General features: G+C 40.2%; 1 long non-coding RNA gene across 1 annotated transcript; it reads right to left on the bottom strand.

Moving 5' to 3' along the window:
* Positions 1–11,118: 11,118 nt before the first annotated feature.
* Positions 11,119–19,885, bottom strand: LOC148055137 (uncharacterized). The gene is made up of 4 exons (XR_015705882.1): positions 19,705–19,885; positions 18,022–18,164; positions 11,794–12,351; positions 11,119–11,246 (listed from the first exon to the last, which is right to left on the bottom strand). It is a non-coding gene; the product is annotated as an uncharacterized LOC148055137 (long non-coding RNA).
* Between the last annotated feature and the right edge of the window lie 3,847 nt (positions 19,886–23,732).

Raw genomic sequence — 23,732 nt, 5'->3', positions numbered from 1 at the left:
AATTAACTACATCAAAAGGTTAGAAGGTACTGCATAACAGATAACAAATAGACCCTGCTCAGATTACAAATAGACTCTATGCAAAAGAATTTACAGTTCAAATCTAGACGACTTAACAGGGGTACAATGGATTACGGATCAATGGAAAAGGTAACAAGGTTGAACAGTTTTATACTGTATAGAGATAGGGAGTATGTCACATTTCTCCATGGACTGCTTTTAAGTTATCAGGCGTGCCTTCTAAATATATAAAGTATACATATAAAGGTATTTAAGAAACTATAAAAAAGTGAAGATTTGACCATCATCTCTTTTCTATTCCTGATTTTGTATCAGGAGAGAGAGACATTTCTACATAAGGTATTTTTACACCTGTGGTATGAAAAAGTCCTGTAGACTGATTACAAATCTTTGACGAGTGACATAGCTGAACTGCCTTTTAATTAAACCTGTGCAGGATTGGACTCATGATTGTAAATAAACTTGATTTAATCCTTCTCTTATTGGTTCACAAAACAAACAACATCCGCTTTAAATTTTATCATGTGATTATCAGACAGGTCCTAATTCTGAGGCTTCAGGTAACAGATGTATCAAATTGTAAAAGATACAAAGAAAAAACAGATTTAAAAAGCACTGATTCTGCATATAGAGTAAGGACAACCCCCTCACCCAAACTGCTACCAAAAAGACAGTGTGTATAAATCTTCAAAAGCTTTACCATACGTTAGCTTTTTTTCACTCCTGTTCCTGCTGTTATAATACTGTGCTATCAGAATTTTTTTAAAAATTCACTAGGTTCTTTCTCTAATTTCTTGAAAATCTGTAATTTATCCAAAAAAGTGTAAGGTTTTAAATAAACATTTTGCAACTCTTATCCATGTTTTTTAATTATTCATATGAACAATTAGTTACTGCATCCCAAGCATTTCCTCTTCTCATCAGACAAGCTGTCTTCTCAAATATTTCCAGTTATCAGTATCCATTGCTATCAAACATCTTCCATGATTTGACAGCTGCCTTTTTTTGGGCTCCTTCTGCCTTCTGGATAATCTGCTTTTCCAAGGTTTCCTTTAAAGTAAACTACTGAGTCTGTCATCCAAGACTGTTTGGAAGAATATGAAAGACATACTGCAACTATATTAAAGACAGACATATAGTGAGGATATATTCATACTAATTTTAAACTAGCTTATTCAGGTACTGCTGCAGCCAGACCATGGCAGCATGGAGCTCACCATAGGCTATTCTAACCCGTCAGAAAGCATTCAGGCAGCCCTCGCTGCACTGGGGGTGCTTGGCCCACACTGTATTGGCAACCGGAAGAGCTAAAGACTTTCTTTTTTAAATGAAAACTGAGATTCTAGAGCACACAGAGGGGTCACATTATTGAAATACTCTTCCAATCTGAGACCTACTTTTTCTGTAAAATAATGTATTGAATTTTGTCTAAAAGCTTCTGGGTCTGAACTCCCAAAGCAATCATCCACTTTCTAGTTCTTGCTTTTTTTCCCCCTTTGATTCATGGGAGAATGTCTTAGGGACTCTTTAGAGATGTAGGAGAAAAAAAAAAAAGGCACACAGCAGCCCATTAAGCTAATGACCCTTAGCAATATCAGCTGGAAGTGAACAGAAATAATTGCAAAGTTTTCCAGTTAATTTGTCATGCACAAAATTTTTCTTCATACTTGTTAGGAAACATTTGCAAAAGCATAATGGAACACTGGTATGTGAATCACAAAATACTGGTTCTCTGTGGAGTGCATTGCCAGGTGGGTCATGAGCAGTAAAGATCAGGAATTTGGCAAATACAAAATCCAGTCAGTGCACGTACAAAGATAAGGTGGAGAGATTACAGTAACCAGCAGTTAGACTAGATTAGGCTGCCATACTTCAACAAATTCAAGGACATCCTCCTTCAAACAGACATTTGAATACTTCGTCACTGGTCTATGAGTAATTCTTTTCACAGATCGAACTATAAGAAAAGCAGCAAGCTGTTCATACCTTCATTCTATATAAGCAGAATAGGAATGTTGAGAGCCTAGTAAGTGACTGATTGTAGATTAAAGTGACACTGCATCATTTAGGAAGAAAAGATTTTTATTCAAGAATAGAATAATATAAGGAATGTAGTAAAGATAAGGGCTGGCGACCGGAAGATCACGTGTTGTACGGAAAGAGTGAAGGGTCGACCCTCCCTTGTCTCGGCCCCTTATAACATGACACACCTACTGCTGGGGGTATAAAGCCAGTGTTGGCTGGAGATCTGGTGGGATAACTTTGATGTGTAGTGTTTGCTACACAGTGGTGACCCCGACGTGATCAGGCAACAGCGATGGAGCTCGTGGAACTCATAAAGGTATTAAAGTCGGTAACGACAAGGGTGCTCAAGAGGGGGTTTGCGGCAAGGCGGCGCCGACCTGCTGCACGTGGTGTGCTGATGGGGCAGGAATCTCCTGGGAACGAAAAGCCAACAAGTTTAGTTTTGGAGGGGACACAGGCTGGCTGGGAAGGAGTGGCCTGTGGGACACAGACGGAACCGTTGTTACTGGGGGCTGAGCCAACGGAGGAAGGGGAGGTGCAGGGAGACTATGGTGCAGCGGGAACAAAGGAGTCGGGAAAGGTGTTCCCGATACAAGTGGGGAGTTTAGAGCGGCCACCCACGGAACCTTCGGCACCTCCTGCACCGGCGGATCTGCCACTTCCTCAATACCCCTGGGGCGAGTTGCAACAATGTGTGGAAAGGGAGCTGACTGATAGGTTGCTGGATTGGGTCCCGGGGGCTGATGTGGGATCCCAGCAGTATCGTGAACTACGTGAATGAAGATGGCGGGAAGGAGAAAAAGAAGGCAAAACACCTGAGGATGCCCCATTGTATCCCAGTGATCGACGAGTGCTGGACACACAGAGAGCGGAGCGCAGGACATCGAGGGGGGGTGGTAGGGCTCCCCCGGCACTGTCAGTGATACCTGAGCCACCAGAGGGAACCCCTATCCCTAGGGCAATGGGAAATCAAACTGGTATTCCCTCACAGTGGAGGGAGCCTGTACACGATTGCCCCATGAGCTCTGATAGCAGTGAGGGCGAAGGGGGTGACGAGGGATCCTCGATTGTTGCTCATCCGCCCCCACTTCCAAGACGGACTAACGAGGTTTCAAGGGAACTCGAGGCATTGATCAGCCGATTGAGAGGGGTGGTGGCAAATGCGGAAAGTCTTATGCCAGGGGGAATGCCGAAAGAGAGGGCAAATGGGACGGATTGGCAGATGATTGCAAAAAACTGTGTCTTGGAAGGAGTGCGATTCCAGGCCCCTCCGATTCAAGCATTTCCTATCCGAGCAGCCCCAGGTGGAGGATATGAGTGGCAACCGTTAGATGCAAAGTTGGTGAAAGAATTGGTCACAACGGTGAAAAGTCATGGATTAAATTCCCCAGAAACCCAAGTCCTACTAGACTGTGTTTTTGCAACGCCGCTTGCACCTTTTGATATCATTCAGTTGATGCGGGCTGTATTGACCCCCTCGATGATGGTATTGTTTAGGGAGGAGTGGAGGAATCGGTGCACCCAAGTTGTTATCGAGGCGCAACAGGCCAACCATCCCATGGCAGGAGTGACTTTAGAGCAGCTGATGGGTGAAGGGCAGTTTGCAACTCCTCAGGCACAGGCTCAGCGAATGCGGGGGCGCGATTTTGCTGCATCTTCGAAAGCTGCCCAGGAAACGATACGCATCATCGCGGCTCTTGATAAAAGGGAGCCTCCATGGGTCCAAATACGGCAATCGTTAAGTGAGCCCTTCACAAAGTTTTTAGACCGGCTGCAAGCGGCGCTCCAGGTTGCTCGACTTCCTGAGCAGGCTAAGGAGGCGATATTGCTTGACTGTGCACGTACACAAGCAAACCCACAAACTGCAGTGTTGCTAAGACAGTTACCCATAGGGACCACGCTTTCACAGATGATTCGTTACGTGCTGGAACAGGAACAGGCACAAAGTATGCAACCGGTAGTGGCTGCAGTCCATGCAGCCTGCCGCGGCGCACGACTTATGTGCTGTAAGTGTGGGGGGCAAGGACACATGGCGCGACAATGCCCTTCAAAAATAAACACCCCCGGAACAGGGGAAGGAGAGAGAGACCTACGATGCTGGCGCTGTGGGCGACTAGGCCACAGAGCTCGACAGTGCAAAGCGGGGAGTCAGCAAAGGAGACCGGGCTGGGGAAACGAGAAGAGGGGATGGCCGAGGGCCGTGCCATCCCCACCTGCCCCAGAGATCAGCTCAACAGGCCCGACGACAGCAGCGCAATGTATGGCACAGGGAGTCTCTCCTTCCCCGGGACCAGCACAGTCGCCTGCGGTCCCAATGATGCAATATCCAACTCAGCTGCCTTGGGGAGATGGGAGCGTGCAATAGAGGAGGCTGGGGATAGAGCCTCGCCGTATGTGGCACTCACCCTAAACATGACCACACGACCAGAAGTAGATATTATAGTTACCCCATGGCTCCCAGAGTTGGGGGGAACACCACGCCTCGTATTAAGAGCCCTTTTAGATACAGGAGCGGACGTTACAGTAATCCCATCACATCTATGGCCAGATGATTGGCCACTCGAACCGAGAGGTTCGCTGCAAGGCGTGGGAGGCATGCAGACCTCGCATCAAAGCAGGAACCCAATGCAAATTATGTTGAAGGATCCGGAATCCGGACAAGCTAGGGTAGCATGGTGTAACCCCGTCATTGCTGAGTTACCCATTGTCATCTTGGGACGATGTTGCTTGCAGAAGATGAATATAGTGCTGCGTACAAATTTATCATAATGGCCACTGCCTGTGTCCGCCCATTAAAACTCACCTGGTTGACAGATAAACCAGTGTGGGTAGAGCAGTGGCCATTGACAGAGGAAAAGAGGGCGGCTGTTCGGCAATTGGTACAACGAGAACTTGACTCAGGACACATCGAACCCTCTACAAGTCCCTGGAACACCCCCATTTTCGTGATAAAGAAAAAATCGGGAGCGTGGCGACTGCTACATGATCTACGCGCAGTTAATGCATGTATACAAGACATGGGCCTGCTACAAGCGGGCCTCCCTTCTCCGGCCATGATTCCACCTGACTATCAAATAGTGGTTATGGATATTAGAGATTGCTTTTTTAGTGTTCCCTTGCATGAAGAAGATAGAGTACGCTTTGCCTTTACTGTTCCTGAGCCTAACAATCAACACCCGTGCGCCAGGTATCAATGGAAGGTGTTACCCCAGGGCATGAAAAACTCACCAGTCTTGTGTCAAATTGCTGTAGCTGCTGCGATACGCCCTATTCGAGAAAATTTCCCTACGGTCATCGTTTTCCATTACATGGATGACGTGTTATTGGCGTCCAACCAAGAGGAGTTACTGGAAAAGGCACGCGTGTAGCTGATAGTCAGTTTGGAGCGACATGGGTTACACATTGAGCCTCGGAAAATGCAGGTAGGACGTGCAGTAAAGTATTTAGGTACTCAACTGAGGCCACGAAGCGTGACAGCACAATCATTTGAAATTCGGACTACAGTGACAACACTCCATGAGGCACAAAAATTAATTGGACAACTATTGTGGCTTAGAAACTTTATTCCAATATCTGACGCAGAAATGAGTGCCTTATATCAACTCCTGAAAGGAGGAGATTCCCCCCTAGCTCCAAGGACTCTTTCAAGAAACCATCAGGAGATTCTTAGGACAACTATGGAGCGGGCCCAGCATTGGGGTCTCGCTCGATTTACACCTGAACAACCGGTCACTGCCCTGATTTACATGACCGATACCGCTGGCCATGGTTTACTAATTCAAAATAATGGTGAAAAAGGCTGGCCTTTTGCTTGGTTGTATCAAGGCAAACCAAAGACGGCTTTAATTTCTTGGCCAACATTATTATCCCAGCTTATTCTCCGCTGTCGGAGGCAAACTCAACACTTAACAGGGAAGGACCCGGAGGTCATCGCATTGCCCTGTTCTTTGGCACAGTGGGAGTTGGTACTTCCACAAGTGGGGCTCCTGCAAGCGGCGATAGCTGAATTTACGGGTCGTATTGAAGGTCTAAGACCACACCCCTGTGGGGAGATAATCCAGGTACTCCATTTTTTGCCAGCTAGTGCCATAGTTGAACAACCCACCGGAGGCCGCACAGTTTTTACCGACGCGTCATCGATTACTGGGAAAGCTGTCGTTACATGGCAGGAGGATGGTCAGTGGACCCACATTAGTTATCAAGATCAAGGGCAATCCGTGCAGTATCTTGAGGCCAAAGCGGTATGGATGGCTCTCACTCAATGGCCCGAAGAGGCCTTGGATCTAATCACAGACTCTTGCTATGTATATAAGTTACTGAAGAAGTGCTGATGGGCACTTGGGGCAACGTCAGAGATTGCCGGAATGTTGCTCACCGCACTGCAAATGAGAACCGCTCCTGTCTGTCCTATCCATGTTAATAGTCATAGTTCCATACCGAGTTTTCTTTCTGCTGGGAATGAAGTAGCGGACAGCTTAGCAAGGAGCGTACTGGCGCTTGAAGAAACTTCTAACCTAAGGCGAGCCTTCCGCTTGCATAATCTGCTCCACTGTGGAGCTCGCGGTTTAGCTAGGCTCGCTGGCATTACGTTGCAAGATGCTCGCTCTGTGATTGCTGCTTGTCCTGTGTGTTCCAAAGGTCCCCTCTGGGAGGCAGGGGTAAACCCTCGAGGGTTGCAGCCCAACCAAATATGGCAGTCTGATGTTACGATTTATGAACCCTTTAATCCACGTAACTATCTGCATGTCACAGTTGATACCTGCAGTGGAGTTATTTTAGCCACTATGCATGCTAAACAAAATGCTCTCGCAGTTATTTTACATTGGCAGGACTGTATGGCGCAACTTGGCATCCCACAAAAAATTAAAACAGATAATGGAGCGGCATATGTCAGCAAGAAGACAAAGGACTTTTGCGCGCGCTGGGATATTCAGTTGAGTCATGGCATTCCCTATAACAGTACGGGCCAAAGCATTGTAGAACACGCGCACCGCACATTAAAAGAGTTACTCGACAGACTTAGGGAGGGGGAAAAGATAAGCCCAGGAACAGGGGTTCCCCCTCCCCTTGACCCTCCCTTATTTCGGTCACAGCGTCTGTTGACGACGGCACTAATTACCTTAAATCATACCATTCGAGGGAACACCTATAAAACCCAGACAGCAACCCAGGCACATTTCCGGCTCGATGAGAACGAAGGGCCTTACCCTTTGGTTCAAGTACGGGACCTGCAAACCCGTGAATGGGGGGGCCCTTATTCCCTCCATTGCTTGGGACGTGGGTATGCGTGTGTGCAAACCGAGAAAGGGACGCTAGAATGGGTACCCAGTCGAAATATTCGACCGTATAGACATTAATCAATCTATTGAGTCTTATCTTGACAGGTTACCATTTCCCTATGCATCCTGATGGTGTGGGGGAGTAATGAGGGAGCCGCGACGAACTACTGGCTGGACTGGGCAAAATCTATGAACGTAACAACGGATGCGTGTCTGTATAAGTCTTACCATATATCGATTATTTTACACGTAGCTTCCCCAGCAAGATCCAGAACTACTGGAGCTAAGGGAGGGGGAAATGTAGTAAAGATAAGGGCTGGCGACCGGAAGATCACGTGCTGTACGGAAAGAGTTAAGGGTCGACCCTCCCTTGTCTCCGCCCCTTATAACATGACACACCTACTGCTGGGGGTATAAAGCCAGTGTTGGCTGGAGATCTGGTGGGATAACTTTGATGTGTAGTGTTTGCTACAAAGGAAGACCACTGGGACACGGGAACAATCAGATGAGACACAAAAGCCAGTTAATGAAGAAGAGGCACGAGACAGCAAAAAATCTGAAAACCCCACAAGCCAGAAAACATTATCCCATCTTCTACTTTTTTCTGCTGCAATCTGAATGCCATTGTCCCGGTCTCCAAAGCTATTAATGTCTTCAGCTATACAAAGGGCTATACTTTCTCCCATCATCTCTCAAACAGCAACATTCTCTTGGGATGAAAGAAATAATTAAATTTTAGCTGAATAAAATATTACCTGAAGAATCTCTTTTGGAGGAAAAAGTGATCTGTGAAATGTTATTCCAGAGGAGACCAAAATGTAAGACACATTTTGGGATAAAGTGTTTTGTTTTTTTTTTTAAATCATAATTGTATATATAGGAGGCAAAAAATATAAAGGAAAAAAACCCAAAAATGTATTAACGCACATAGACCTTATTATAAAGATCGAGCAGAAATATAGGAGCTGCAAAAAAGGACATCTGTAGGGAAAGGAATCATTTCTATGTATGTTCAATGTTTATTCTTAGCAGTGGATTATGACATGTATCAGATATGCCATGGTTGTTTTTTTCCCAGAATGAAGTAAAAAGGGATTCCTACAACAGGAGGAACCAATTTGGAGATAGGAAAGCTAAGTATTGACACTGCCAAATACTGGAGAACAGTAAGTAACAAGAAGCACCTATGCCTTTCCTTCTCCCCTCCACTTCCAAAAGAAAACAGGAGCTTGCAGTCCAGAAACTCAAGAGAGCAGGAACCTAAGATGGGTTGAAAACTAGCAACCATCTGAGACGGGAAGAGGAAACAGCATTCTGTACAGCTGAAGGCAGAAGAGGACAAGAAGATTGTGACGATCAAAGAGAAAAGGATCAGCAAGAACTTCACATAATTTCCTGAATGTTTTCTGTCATGACATGATGAGTGTTACAGGACATTGCAGAGATTGGCTGACTCCTTAATTCAACATATAAGACTAGTGAGCATCCAGTCAAAAGTCTCCAAAGAGAACTCAGTCCTTGCCAGAGAAGACAGAAAGAGAAATAATATTCTGCAAGACACAACAGTTTTTCATAGATGTCAAGCCAAGTATAGTTATGCAAGACAGGTTTCTGAAATCAACGCGAACACTCTACTGATGTTACTTGCAATAACAACTTTGCATTATGGGACTCTTCTTAAATCAAAGACAACTTCAAATAGTTTGAAAAATAAAAATGCTGAAAGAAGAGGATGTCCAAATAATCTTGCAACAAATCCTTTCTGTCCTGCAAGCAAAATAAGTGGTGTCCCATCTATAGAATAGTAAGCCACCACCACCTATGAAACAAGACACTTATACAGACAGATGGTCTCTGTCTCAAGAAAAAAGTCCAGTCCTCTATGGATCAGTCAGGAGGGTACTAAGCAAACAACAAAAAGAGGTAAACAAATGAGTATGTTGATAGTATGTGTGCAGATGTATTTGTCCATATTGTGTGTGTATATTTGTCATAAATATTATTTTAAGTATGCACACTGTTATATACACTGGTTTTAAAAGCATTTAATGGATGTAGGAGCATGAATCCCATTGATTTTCAAAATATATATGATCTACTTAATGCTAGCATTTATTTATATCCCACTCAAAGGTAACCAAAGTTTGACCAATAGACCACAGCAACACATAACTGCAGTCCAAGGAAGAAACTAAAAATTTTTGCTGCACACACTTGGGGGGGGGGAAATCAAATGTTATATCCACACACATATACACATGCATTCACACATACTTCTATAAACCTATACATATAAAATACACCTTTTCCTATGTATACAGAGTATACATTTACACTGACACAGGAGTTATTTGAAAGGGACAGTTTCACAGAGCTGGAAACAATTATAAATAAAAACCAGTTTGAAGAAAAAATCTCAGCAAAAAAATATAAATAATAGCTAGGAAGTATTTCACAACATATCCCACACTCAAGATGAAAAGCTGCACCAATTCAAAAATTAACCTGGCTTAGGAAGGGAACTACAGAGCAATAGTTAATGAGAAATGAAAAAAAGGGAAGTGAATAGTAGCAAATATAAATAAGAAGTTGTAGAAAACTGCTATGAAAAACAAAAGATTACAAGGAGATAGTTGCAGCCAGCTAAGGTCCTAAGAAGGCAGAATTTTAAAATTGATCAAAACTGAAAAAAATTCCCCAAACTCTCAATTACTTGAGAGAAATGACAAAATTGTTTAAGATAATCAGAAAAGACAAATACTCTATTCTGTATCAAGGCAAAGCTACACAAGAAATTCCTATCATCTAATGACACAGTTCATTTCAACCTAAGTTAAGAAGAATGCCAAATAATACAAGGATAAACATTTTTGAATCAGTGGTCCAGATATATTACATTTAAAAGTTTTAAGAGAGGAGGTATTCCATCTGAACCATGGGTTTTGGTTTTATTAAGTCTTGAGTGCTATGGAGGTTCCAGAAAGAACCAGACTACATAAGATGACTGTCAGCTTATCAAAAAAGCAGTAAGTGAAAAATACTTGGGGGTTATGATGAGTAATCAGTTGGACCAGAGCTTTATTGTGATTGTAAGGCTACAAGATAAATGCAAGTCTTTTAGACATGGGATGAAACTGCTAAACAGAAAGTTGTATGTGCAGGCAGAAGAGAATATACTTGTTGGAGGACACTAGATCCTTATCCTCTCATAAGTAGGTTTGTTTATATACTACAGCTAAAACCAAATGTACCAGTACAATCAGAACCTATGCTGATTTGTGCCTGATGAGGATATAGCCTATAAAATATAAGTGGATAGATATGTGTCAAATATACAGAAAGCCAGGTTTTATTCTTTAATCTGTGATACATAAAATAATTAACTGAGGATCAATTTAGTGTTATTTTAAGCTCTCAGTTATGATTCTGTATCCCCTCAATTACAATGCTGAAAAGACTGATGAATGTAACACAAACAAAACAGAGTAAGTATGTGCATTGTGTAAAATAGAGTACAGAAGTTCTGGAAATATTTCAAGTATTTGGAAATATATATATAACATATTGAGCAAATACTCTAGAGAGTTCCAAACTTTCCCTCATGTATTACAAAAAGTCTTCTTCCTATATGTCTGGAAAAAAAAAAACACACACTGTTTTTATAAAATATTATTAACCTTTCACCTGATTTCTTGGATGTTTGCTGTTCTGATGCTTGACTGAATTGTGATTGATCAGATGAAAGCTTGTTTTTATTGCTACTGGAACATGAGTCTGTCGTTTGGTTTGTCTCCTGAGAGTCTAATCTTACTCTTAGTTTGGACTTCTGTTTCAGTAAACTGTGAGAGCATGTTGCTCTTTGCATTTCCTTCTTCATTTTTTCAGTGCCTTCTGTTCTACTTACTCCAGCAAACACTCCATCTGTTGGTTTAACAAAAGATCTTAGTATCTATGACATAATTTCAGAAATTTTAACTGATGTTAGAATGAATGTCAAAATGACCGCCTAGTCTAGGTTAAAAAATACCTGCAGTAACTCACTCAATTTTTGAAAATATTTTAACATAATAAATACTTTATCCACTATTCACCATGTTAATGTATTGAGAGTGAATCCAAAACAGTTCAAAGATTCTTTTGTGAAAATACGGCCTTTATTGATTCTTAAATATTAAAAAATTATGTACTTTTAATAATTTCATTCTAATTATTGTAATGAACACTGCAGTCACATTTTGATAAATACAATGGGGACTTGGATATAAAATATCCCCCAAAAATACAAAGCAAAAATGACTAAATAGTTAATCTGGCATGGTGGACTGTACCACAACACATTCCATGTGTCTGCTATTTATTTATGGCAATATACATACTCTGGAGATCCACAGCTTTTTTTTTTTTTTTAATAAAATACACAGAATGCTTACAACAAACTCATAAAATATTTTCAAACAAAACATGGCACCTGTTTTCTGGGAGGTTTCTTTCTGCATATTTTGCACAATCTGAAATGAATAAGGAGACTTCTTGTCTGCATTAACATCAAAATGCAAATCTGCTTTTGAGTTGGTCTCCCGAAGATCCTCTCGCTTTTGTTTAATTTGAAATGCTTCCTTTTCAGGTAGTTGTAAAGCTATAGGCTCAATCTCTAAACTATAGCATTTTCAGTTTCATATTTCAGTTTCAATGTGACATCCTTCAGCACTTTCTTCTGCATTAAGCAGGATCCTCCCTCCTTTCTCTGGTTGTGGAGCCTTTTGTTCAATGGTGCTTAGTACATCACTGGTAGAATTATAAGGACTTCCAGAAACACTGTCTCCATTAGTAGCTGCTAAAAGCTCATATGCTAACAGTGTTTCTGCATTTGTTTGAAGTGTCTGTTCAGTGCAGCTGGTTCCATCTTCAGATATTTAGTATAAATGTTTTGCACCTCTTTTACAATAGTCTGTTGCAATATGTCCGTTCTGTCTGAATCAGTAAGATTTGCACATGCTGGTTCTGACTCATTTGTCTGTAAGGAAATCTGTTCAAAGGCAAAGAGAATTTAAAATTAATGGAGAGGCTCTAAGTTTAGTTTCCATCAACATCAGATTTAACTTGGTTTGTCAAGTTTTGCAAAGAAATAATTTGTTCTGAAGGTATTCTCATATCAGTATTTAGATTCCTGTCACTCAAACTATTACTGTTGCTCTGCTTGAGACTATGTTGATCACTGTCATAACTCTTGATTTCCTGTTGTAACTTTAAAACAGGTACATTATGAGAAGAAGTCAAAGCAAGTATTGACTGAAAATCAAGTCCTGTTAAATCAGTAGTCTGAGAATGCCATGCAGACTTTTTCTCCAGAAACCAATAATGTGAAGCAATGCAAACTGGTGATCTCCTCCCCTGTTGACAGAAGTTGCTGAGCTTCCACCAGTTCTGTCCTTTTCTTCTGTAAATGCATTTTCACTGTTACCACTGTTGAATTCACATTCTTGTTACAATTCTGTCTGATTTAGCAAGCTCAGTTTTCCTACAACATTAACTAGGATGCAACAATTATGATTAGAAACAGCAACAGTGTAAAGGAAATCAGGGAAAGGTGTTTTCTGTAATTTAATTGTTCCTTGGTTTGTAGATGGACCTGAGGTCCATCTAACATGAGACATTATTTCTGAATAGTTTTACTCTTGGTTGTAAGCCTCTTCTATGTGAATAGCAGAACTATTTGTCTTTTTTGAACTTGTATTTTTTTTTTCATTTGGTTTTCTGCCTTCAGAATCCTGAATAACTATTTTTTGTATATTTCACCAAATTTGTTTTTCCCGCTTTGTTCATTTTTTGCAAAACTTCCTTTGATGCTTTAGTATTATCATGTTGAACTGTGCCATCTGCATTTAATTCTATCTACAAAATAGGGCATATACTTCATTTCATTTTCTGATAAATTGCTTTATTATATATTAAAAGAAAACTGTACTATTATAAAATTAACTAATTTCCTCTGCTTGTGCAGCTTTTTAAGGCAGCAGAACAGAGAAATTAAGGAACTAAGAAATATGTATATAAAAGTGTAAAAATTAATGGGTGAAATCAAATGATAAATATTACTGAAGTGCTTTACAATTTTATTTATTTATGAAAATTGAACTGGTTTCAAATTGATGTGGTCATATGCCAGAGTTACAGTTTCATATTTCTGGCAAATTTGTCTGCAATGATTCTAGGAAATTATAAAGAAAGGGAAATAACATAGCAAAACCACTCAGAATTAACTCATGGCAATTTTGTAACAGAACTACTCCAAAGGCCGATGACTAACTAGAATTATCCTGTTGATTACTTCATATCTGGAGATAGAATCAGAACACAAACACTGCAACAACTCACACAACTGTTGAAATCATCAGTTATGCAGCCATAGTAATAGGTTCTCACAATGAAAAGTTTACAACACCTTCTACTTTGAGAATATTCATCATCAATCAACTAATGCTATAAACATCATGAATGCTGTTATAGCACAACATTTCTAAGGACACCATAGACTGCACTACTGTGAGTAACAAGGACAGTTATCATAACTACATAAAACTTTAGGAAGCAAGAATAAAGTGTCTGTGTACTGCATTATGTGTTTCAGATATTACCAGTTATCAGTGTTCAAAGGGGAGAAAACGAGAGGAGGAGACTACAGCTTTTAATGCCAAAAGCTGTTGTGCTATATGCAAACAAACTATGACCCAAGTGACTGATCATGGTGTCTTGTCTTCATGTGAGGCACCAGCTTCCACATCTTACTGAGGTCTCACAGCATATCCGTGCAACCCCTGTGCAAGACAATGGCTCCCTAGCCCTTTCCTATCGAAACCCAACACAACTAACTTACTGCACAGAGGCAAGAAGCAGCTATCCTACTACTACAAGCCAGGCAACATCTCACAGTTTCAGTCAGGTTCTGCAAGTACAAAGAAGCACTGATGTACCATGCTTGTTGTAAATTACCTCTGCAACACTTGCAAAAACTCAGCAAGAACCACTGTCCGTGAGAGGCAGCTGATTGTCTCTGCCTTACACCTTCATGAGGCTGCAGTTTATCCCAAGTACCAGTAGGAATCAGCAACTGTTTGCCAAAGAATTGGCATAACATTGAATATCACTGTTTCAGTCCTTACTAGATATGAAGCATCTAGTACATTATGTGCTGGTTTTGAAACACATTACAGAAATAGTTGTCTGCTTCAGTTTACTGAAGACTGCTAGCAAGCCCTTAACAGTTCAACATCAAATTAACATCAGGATTCTTTGTAAAGATGTACCTAATGCAGTTTTGTATCCTCTACACTTTGAGTATTTAACATATTCTCTGAATTGTCTCCACCTGAAATGAAAATGAAAGGCAGAAAGAAATCATAATTGAAAAGACACCATAATTCTTTGCTTTGCCTATATAACATCTTGTGTCCAGAATCTTGTGCGTAACAATACTTACCACATTTAGCTATCCAGAAAAAATATCAAGCCATAAGGGTTTTATTAGAATCATATCAATATATAAAAAATTAAAATCTTGGAGCCTGATCTTTGTTGCAGACGGGATCTTGTACAAACCAGGACAGGTGAGAGTAAAATATGACATTATGCTTCCAAATTTTTCTGAAGATTTGTGACCTAGGCAATTCTTTCTGAAACTTAGAGGAGCTACTACATTTACCTAACTTATAATAGGCTTCCCTGATCTCCAAGAGACTTTTCTGAAGCCAGTGACAGTGGAATGATAGCCTAGCTTATGTCTTTCCCTGTTCAGCATACTTGGGCAGGGAAAGGGATGGAGTAGCTAAAGCCAAGTCATTGGTATAAAAATAAGTGGGGATATTCCCCAACACCAATTCAGTGCAATTCAGTTTGCTTTAGCTTTCCAGCTACCCAATGGCCCAGCTATTGAGCACTGATTAAGCCAAATCCTAATCCAAACCATAATTTTGAACATACTTTTAGCCCACTAATATTTGTAAGGCTCAGAATATCTTGATGACCTTTGGAGGCTGCAGCCCTAACATCTAATCATGGGACCTCTCAAATACAGCAGTCCCTGCCAGGCTAATCCCTTACAGTAGCATTAACCTTGGTTTCACTCACATTTGAAGCCAGTAACTCCTGCCCACTCCTACAGCCCTGACTCTAAACCTATCCTGGGGACTCCTTCCAGACTTAAACATGCCACAGCCCACACTAGCTCATCAGTGTCCAATAACCCTAATTCTAACTCTAATCAAGGCTTACCTTGTGGCACTTCTTTGTACCTGCCCCTGACCAAGCAGCCTCTTCTGAACCTTCTTCTCAACTTAGCTCCTAAGGCTGTACAAGATGCAACTCTCGCCTTAGCTGAAATGTTCACCTACCAACCCCTTGCAAACTCAGCCTTTACCTTAGTTTAGCTACAGTAATATTATCCTGGTCCTGGCCCTAACACTAGCAGTTAAGGATAAGCCATTAAGGCTTGGCAACCCCTAAGATCTAGATCTAATCCTAGATCCTCCATTTTTAATCTTATGGATTGTTCTAAATTCAGCCTCCAGGCCAGTTTAGAACCAAATCTTATCCCTAGCTCTAAGCCATACCACAGCCGTATCTGAGCAAGTCCTTCCATGCCCCATTTAGATAGGTAACACCTGTTGTGCTTCAAATATTCATTTCAAATTCAAAGGTAGCTCCAGCCCACTAAAAAGCTGGACACTATTATCTTTTATACTTTGCCAATGTACAGTGATTGTGCTGGGTAAGGAGTGCTCACTGGAACTCAAAGCCCATGGAATTACTAGCAGTAATTAAGGAAATATAGTGCAACAGATGTTCTGAATTTCTCCAATTAATAGTGACGATATGTCAGAAGAATTCTCTCCTACCTGATACTGAATCTCTTCTGGATTTTGCTACATAGTTTTTAAGCAGTTTCCTCATAGATAGATCAGAAGCTTCTTCTAATGTACACCTTCCCGTCTCATTTTTTAATAAGGGATCAGCTCCATACCAAAGTAATAACTCTGCCATCTAGAAAAATGTTTTTCAGATTGTTTCTCTTCTGACAGTATTTTTCATACTCCTTCCTTATACAGGCTTCTCTCTGATGTACTCGACAACATGAACAACTAAAAACAAATCTAAGGCCTCTGCCAAATATTCCCTCTATACTAGTCAATTCCCTCTATGCTACTCCAAGCATTCCACGAGATGCATCATTATCCTATAGCCTTATTATTTTTATTTTTATAAATTGGTTCCAGTGATTAACCTGATGCCATTAAGCCAAGGTCTCCCAAAATATAGGGTAGGATTCATCTCCCCTAAACTCTTAATTGGTGGAAAATAACAGGTGATTTTAGGGTATGAGTCAGCTTACCTATTTAAGACATCTACTTTAGGAGAAAATAAATTGTGCTCTAGGTGTGTCTATTGTGACTCCTGTGACTGCAAAGAGTTTTGACAGCTGTTTCAGATGTACAACGTACATCTAGTCAAATGAAACCCACTCAGGTGCTGTCTTACCGACATTATGATTTCTGTACCAATGTAAAGCCTGATTCTGTTGTTATTCAAGAAACACTCACTTCAGCAAGATGTTCCATCTACCTTTGCAGAATACTTTAAGACATGGAAAATTTACAATCTGATGATTTCCTTTCTGTGGCTAACCCTGCAATCTTATTCCAGCACTAGTGTGGTTTTACTTGTACCTCTGCCTTAGGTACTTTCACAGAACTCAGAAATATTTCATGAACCCCAAGAGTCTGCGATCCACAAGCTGAAAACCAAGCTTGGGGCTCTCAAGTCTCAGAGAAAATTATTAACCAGAAGTCCACCCTTCCTCTTTGCTTCAGGGAGACTTGGGGAGAAACAGATTAAGTCTAATCATCTCAGCTGTGAAACAGAAAGAGAGCAAACGTTTAGGGACAAAACTTGTTACATCCCACAAAAGTTTTTTTAAAATTTTGGAAATTAATAAATATTAGGCAGTGTATGTGTATTTCTAGAGAAAGAAACAGCAAGCAGGTAAAAGGGACATGCAGAACTCCTACATAAATCTGGGCCACCCTAGGAATGTGCACAAACAGGTGGAGGCAACCACTATCAGACTGAAAGAGGATCCAAAATTCAGACACAGACTATGAAACCACAGCAACTGGCAACAAAAGTTATAATTAATTCACATTGACTATTCAGTTGACTTTCTGTTTAAGACAATACAAAATTTAAAGCCACGTCTTCATAACTCTCTGTGCTACGTGCTAATACACAAAAAAATCTCCGCGCATGGCTGTGGCTGCACACCATACATACATGTTTACTAAATCATAAAAAAAAAAAAAAAAAAATCATTAAAACTCCAGAAGACTGCTCAGGTCATAAATTATTCTGCAAGGAGATTATAAAATAAGTGGAAAAAGTAGTATTAAACATTAGTAATCCATTCCTCAGTACTTCGGTCATTGTCCCAAACAGTTAGAAAATCAATTAATTTCTGCTATTGGACAAATATTGTAAAGCATGGAATGGTTTGAACAGGAATTGGGTAGAAAGGACTTGCAAGCTCCTGAATTTACTCATAATCTGAAAAGATCAGACCACATGTAATAAGACTATGTGACTTTCTGGACCCAACAACAATCATTTCTATTCCTAAACCATAATTTGTGTTCAATTTGGAATATACCTCATAATGGCCTTCTTTAACTGCATCTTGCAATGGTGTTATTTGTTCACTTCCTCTGGCATTAACATCAGCTCCTGCTTTCAAAAGCTCATTTGCTGTCCTATAAAAGCCTTCCACACTTGCTTCATCTAGTGCAGTCCAGCCTATGAAGAAAAAAACCTGGCAACCAAAACCTGTATTTCACATTTCAGTAAAATAATTTATAAAAATTTATGTCAGTTTTAGGTTATCTATTTGTCGTGGTTTAACCCCAGCCAGCAACTAAGCACCACGCAGCCGCTCGCTCACTCCCCACCAGTGGGATAGGGGAGAGAATCAGAAGGGTAAAAGGGAGAAAACTCATGGGTTGAGATAAGAACAGTTTAATAATTGAAGTAAAATAAATTAGAACAGTTAAATAGGCAAAGCAAAAACCGTGCACGCACGCAAAGCAAAACAAGGAATTCATTCGCTACTTCCCATCGGCAGGCAGGTGTTCAGCCATCCCCAGGAAAGCAGGGCTCCATCACGCGTAATGGTTACTTAGGAAAACAAACACCATCATACCCAATAGTCGTCCTCCCCTTCCTTCTTCCTCCCCCAGCTTATATACTGAGCATGACGTCATATGGTATGGAATAGCCCTTTGGCCAGTGTGGGTCAGCACCCCCCCGGCTGTGCCCCCTCCCAGCTTCTTATGCACCTGGCAGAGCATGGGAAGCTGAAAAGTCCTTGACCAGTGTAAACTCTACTCAGCAACAACCAAAACATCAGTGTGTTATCAACATTATTCTCATCCTAAATCCAAAACACAGCACTATACCAGCTACTAAGAAGAGAATTAACTCTATCCCAGCTGAAACCAGGACAATGCTCCAGATCAAAGAGAAGCACAAGTTCATTGCAACTGTTTTTCAGCTCCCCCAAGGCACTGTGAATCAAGACTCAAAACTGAGAGCACAGACAGTGTCTCTCCCATGCTCTCTATATCCCTTCATGCTCATGTCCAGGACATTAAAAAAAAATAAAAAAACAAACCAAGAACTCGGTAAGGTACTGAAGCAGAGTACTGAAGCACAGGAGGAAGGAAAAAGACCACGGTAAGATATGGATGATTACTGGTGGAGGGCTTTAAAGGAAGAGACAAGACACAGGGGCAGAATATAATTATCAGAACAGTGATTCCCAAAGAGAGTGAGATGAAAGTGCATTTCAAAATGGCACAAGACTGGCAACTCTACTTCTTTCTGATTACACCTCCCTCACTAGAAAAGAATGAACTAGGGCCAGGTCAGCCTCTCATCTCTTCAAGGAGTTCAACTAAAACACATTTTGTGCAGGTGTGCTCCTTTTGCACCAAAAAATAGCATCTAGAGTCTGGGGGATGAAGAAACAGTGGTCTGGCAAAAGGCGCAAAGGCAGAAAAAGGAAGCAGCAGTGAGGCTGAAAATTGGAAACACTGCACTTCAGTACGCTTGCCCACAGAGGCTGCAGCTGAAACCACACTATTAATGTTTCTCTGTTGTCAGCAGGTGGCTTTGAAACCCACCAACAAAATATTTTCTCATCTACCTCTAGCACAAGTTAACACATATTATGAGTCACTCTGTTAACTCAAATGCCGGAGTCCTATGCTGTAAAAGTCCAAAATCTGCTGCTGACCCAATCTATTGGTCAGTATATTCAAGAAGACAGAATTCCTACCTTAATATCGGTCTGTTACATGCCTGCATCATGCAATAGCCTTTAACCGCAGAACATTATTTTTTTTTTTTGAACCCACATAACAGTTGTGAAATCCTAGCCACTGCGCAGGATGGAGATGATCTAAGAATGAATCAAAGTTTTGTACCAAATGAGCCAGCTGTCTGTGAAACCATTTTCTCCTTTGTTATGGAAGTTTATCAGAGCCTAATGGATGAGGCAGGGAACTACAAAATAAGGAAGGACAGTCTTATGTTTGAAACACCTGATTGATACTTTAGGGTGTGGCAATGCCTTTGACACAGAGTATCACACATAAAGTTGGATAAGGTCAATTGCTTAAATCAAAACATTCACAGCTGGCCACTATTTGTCGTTCTTTTTTTGTGTGTGCCCAAGATAAAATAAAAATGCAAAATAACAAGCACTCACAACTTTACCAAATCAAAGCAGTGCTAAGCTATGAAGCTACAACTTCCTTTAAGATGCAAGGGGCACAATCACAGTCCCTGAAAAATTAAACTGGAAAATCTAAATCTTGGGGTCTCAAGTTGACCACTGAAATAGACAAAAAAAAATCTTTAAAAAACATTATGTTGATTATTTAATTAAGGGACTGTTTTGTGATAAGCATGCACAGATTATTGAATTAAGGCTAAGTAAACTTAATTGCATAATTTCGTAAGTTTTTGAGTGCTTACTTTTCAGCAAAACTTTATTTTTTAATATACTTTTATACATAGGTCTATATATTTTCTCATGAACAATTACCAAGTTAAATCAACAAAAATTCAGTAATCTACTGACTAGTCACAAACAGTCTCTTTCACTGCACAAACTCATAATATGTACTTTTATAAGGTACAGGTAGATACTTGTTTTGAAAATAGTATTTTAATACAACTGCAACTTACCAGCATAATCCTGAACATTTACATTTCCACCAGCTTTTATTATGTTACGTACAAGGTCCACATCTTCATCAGCAACAGCTCTATGCAGTAAGGTCTCACCAAAAATATTCCTCCTATTGATTCTTGAAAGTGAAATGGGGCAAACAGGATTTACAGAATTCCTACCAAAGGCTTCGTGTCCTGAAAAATAATGTAAAAGATCTGTTGAACAGAAAAATATCTTTCCTCTCTTACTTTGGCTTCACTTTGCATTACAGTTAGTGGATAAGTTTTCTGGAGAAAAAATGCTCATTCAATCTAGTAGAAATTAATATATCAAAAGACACATTACCAATTAAATAATAACCCCATTCAATAAAAGATGCCATAGTGAATTCCATAACAGAACTCCAACTGAAATTCAACACATCATAGAAATATGACTCTGTAAAAGTGTTAAGTTTAGACTTTTTGCTTTTAAATGACACTTTTGCAAAGTGCATTGTTTCCCACTGGATGATAAAAATGCTATTCTAGGTTACAATTTATCACAAAATGAGCATTTCATTAGCTAGTCAGTTATTCAGTAATTTCTCTTTTCTTAAAAGCCAAATTTATCAGCAGTTCTTTTGTACTCATTTGTGTTTTAAAACCTCTGGTTCATGAGCAAGGATTTACACTAGGATAGTGAATGAGATGAACTCCCTCAGATTACTTTTCTCCATTACTTCACAACCAGCTCAGCTACTTGTGCAATGAGGAAAAGATGAACAGTTGGGACAAAAACCTCATTAGCTATCCCACTGAAAATTATCCCTGCTTGGGAGTCTGAGGCCTAAATGTAAAAAATAAAATATAAAAGATACCATTTTATTATTTTCCAAAAAAAATGCTGTCTCCCATTATGCACCCATTACAGTTTTCAGCTTGGGTGAAATGATTTCCAATATATAGATGAGCTGTCCTATACTTCATCAGCGGTGCCATCCCAGCATCCCTTCACACTATGGAGAAGAGCATCCTGGCTACAGCCTCTTCTGAAAAACAGGGAGGAAAGAAAGAAGGGAGGAAGGAAAGGTCAGGAGGATGGCCTGCAGGAAAGCACAATGCATGGCCCAGGCCATTAATTGATCTACTAATGAAAAACCTTGGGTTTGCAGGGACAATAGGCTATATCCACTGCTCCTCTCCGCAAGCTGTAGCAGATGTGGCTCACTGGCCCTAAAACTCCACCTGGGTGTCAGGAATAGACATTTTAAATATGACCTTAAAAAACATAGTTCTCTTAGATCTGTAACTCACAAAGCCTGATGTCTCTGCTGTTTTGTGCACTGTGATATACTGTGAGCTCAGATTAAATTGTTCCCAACCTTAAGTTCTTGACTCTGTAGATTTTTAGAATCCAATAGATGTGGATTTACTCAGCACCTTTCCTCAGCTGAGCACATGGAGAGTCCCTCTCCTCTACCTGTCCAGCCTTGCAAGACCTTAATCATTTATGATACTGCAGTCCCTAGTCAAAGCTGGTTTAAATCAGCCAAGCAGTTCAGGAGGGATTAAACCACACAGACATACAGAGAACAAGGTGCAGTTTTATGTTACACTTAACCCAATTTAACTTGTTACTTCAAGAGGACCTATTTACTGTCACTTCTACCTTGCCTTCCCTACCATCTTCCTTGTGTCTGACCTTATGCAAAACAAGTGATGCTTGCTGATCCAAAATGAAACTTTTTGTGGGGCTGTTTTTCAGTGAATTGCCAAACTAAGATGACTCACAGACTCAACTGCTAGGTCTGATACAAAAGGGAGGTAAACTTGCTAGATCGGATTAACATGAAGCTACCTCTATAGGCAGTGCAACTCTTACTGCAAAAATCATGCTAAAAAAACAGCTTGTTTCTTGAGTGGAAACTAGTAAGTAAATTTGAAATAGCTGAGCAGTTAGTCATACAACTTTAAATCTCATAAAAATGGTGCTTCCACTGGGAATAATGAAAACCCTGCAAGAGAGAAGGGTTGTTGATTGGTGGTAGAATTATTAATATTTTATAAGATCTATAATGTAGCTGTTACAGTTCAAATACTTCCAAACTTTATAAGCTGTTTAAACGATTGTAGGTGCACAGATAAATCCAGACTGAGTGGGCTTAAACAAAAAAACAACAAAAAAAAAAACCAAACACCACAACCCTTTTAAGACCCCAATCTTAAAGGTGCTGGAGTGAGCACATAAGTGAGGAAATTCTGTATTCTCCTACACACTTCCTCTGCGAGCCAAAGAACTTCTCTGCATACATCTTCAAAGGATGAAAAATAGCAATCTTTCTCTCTGACAAGGCACGTTGCAAGGAAAAATACTTCAAAGAGTGCTCCGTGACTGTGGTAGTGAAGGCCCTATAATCCTATATTTAAAACAGACAGGATAACAACAGCAGGCATTTAAAATAAACTGCTTTGTATAGGTCAAATTCTTGGGGATGGCATTGCCTTCAGAATGATATTGCACATAGAATACTAGATTACAGAATCAGGACCTACATTTTCACTCTGCATGAAAACATTTTTCTTCTGCTTTTCAGAATACATCATAAATTTTTCATATATAACACTGTGATAAAAATTGCATCTTGAAAAAAATCTCATGATTCTTAATGAGTTTATGCAAACAAGGCAACTGTTAGGTTGAGAACTGTTATCTTAAGATAATTTCTTTCAATACATTTTTAGACTCTTGCTGCCAGCAAATGGCAATACTGCACAGTGCAAGAATCCTTTAACCACTGGTAACATAATTTTGATAAAGCTCACACACAATAAAACAGAAAGGGCAGAAATTTGACAGCATTGACTCACATTCAGTTTGTAAGCCATTATAAATCCCCAATCCTTTGTTGAAAAATTATTCCCTAGTCTGCTGTTTCCCATCCTGTACTTGTGCAGCTAATTGTTCCTTTTTAAGCACTGACTACTTTTTACTTTGCTGTATCTAATTACAGTTTCTTTTTAGACCACTTCTATAATTTGTGAAGACTTTAAACAACTGGGAAAAAAACACTGGTATAACATTCTGTACTTGAAGAACTGTGGTATAAACAGCATGTATGTACATTATAAATTTCCTACAAAAAAGGC

The sequence above is a fragment of the Nipponia nippon genome, unplaced genomic scaffold (assembly GCF_047370975.1).
Source record: "Nipponia nippon isolate SJK-2023a ecotype South Korea unplaced genomic scaffold, ASM4737097v1 scaffold_26, whole genome shotgun sequence".
NCBI lineage: Eukaryota > Metazoa > Chordata > Aves > Pelecaniformes > Threskiornithidae > Nipponia > Nipponia nippon.
The sequence above is the reverse complement of the archived record's forward strand: the minus strand, read 5'-3'. Positions and strand labels throughout refer to the sequence as shown.